Below are 1,415 nucleotides of genomic sequence, written 5' to 3' on the forward strand. Positions count from 1 at the left end.
AGGATGATTTAAAACATTGTGAGTTTGGCCAGAAAAAAAAATCTCCAGTAAAGCTTTGGACTGCAAAGACAGAGCTGAGGAGATCTCCATCGCTGAAAAGGATGTAAAAGATGGCCTGAGGGCATCAAAAGAAGCAGGAAGTCGGCTGGGGATATAACTCAGTGGCACAGTACCTGCCTGGCAAGCACTAGGTCCTGAGTTCAATTCCCGGTACAAAAAAAAGAAGCAGCAGCAGCAAGTCTCCATCCTTTGCAGCCTCAAAACTGCAAAAGTAAAAGACTTTGCTTTGAGGAGGAAGCCACAGAGCACCATGTTCCAGATGGCAGAAGTTACACCAGGTTCCAGAATGGTGGCAGCGGGGCTGGGGATATAGCTCAGTGGCTCAAGCACAAGATCACAAGTTCGATTCCCAGTACCAAAAAAAAAAAAAAAAAAAAAACCAGAATGGTGGTGGTAGCATAGAGATTTTATTCCTCAGAATCAGGATCAGATTGCTCAGCAATCCAGGCACTCAAACCCTAAAAGCCAAGCGAACAGGAAGCCTGGCTACTACTCTGGCTGGCAACAGACATCACGCACGTGGTACTGGTTTTAGATGCATGAGGACGCAAGAATTATGGGGTTAAGAGGCCTTCCACCCAGATTTCAGAAGGCCTGGGAGGCCAGGAACTGTGCCCCAGAAAGAGCAGTGTGTGAAGCTGTGAATGAGAAGCCAAAGGTGCAGTGAAGACCCCAGAAGTTTGGTGAAGCCAGAAACTTGTATTGTCTGAGGAAACCTGCCAGGAGGGAGCAAGCCTAAGAGAAAAGCCATGGGAGCTATACCAACCTGAAGTGCTGCGGTTGACTCACGCAAACCCTTCGGTGCTCACATCTTGCCACAGATTGCTTTGAATGTTCCACATGGAACTACAGGACTTAATGTTTGCCCTGCTGGATGTTGGACTTGCTTTGGTGCCATTCCTTTGTATCCCCATGTGTAACTTTGGGAATGTAAATGTCTACCTTGTGCAACTGAATGTTGGATGTGTTTAACTTTCTTTTCATTTGTATAGGAGCTCACAGCTAAGAGTTTGCCTTACACCTCGGAGGAGACTTGGGACTTGGACTTTTCAGCAATGCTGAAATGGTTAGGACTCTGGCAACTCTTGAGAGATGGACTAAATGCCTTTTGCATAAAGGAAGGTATATGAGTCTTTAGGGGGCCAGGGGCAGAATGTTACAGTTTGTATCTGGATGTCCCCTCAAAGCCTCATGCGGTCATATGGGGTGGGCTTTTCAGAGGCTGCTGAGACTAGAATTTGTGATTGATTCATTGTCTAGAGCTGGGATCATGGGTATGAGTGCTACACCCGCCCTAGGAAGGGTGGCCTATATACAACGTAAGGAAAGAGTCTTTGGAGTCTCCTCTTGAGCTC

This window comes from Chinchilla lanigera, unplaced genomic scaffold (assembly GCF_000276665.1).
Source record: "Chinchilla lanigera isolate Chin_1 unplaced genomic scaffold, ChiLan1.0 scaffold00054, whole genome shotgun sequence".
Lineage (NCBI taxonomy): Eukaryota > Metazoa > Chordata > Mammalia > Rodentia > Chinchillidae > Chinchilla > Chinchilla lanigera.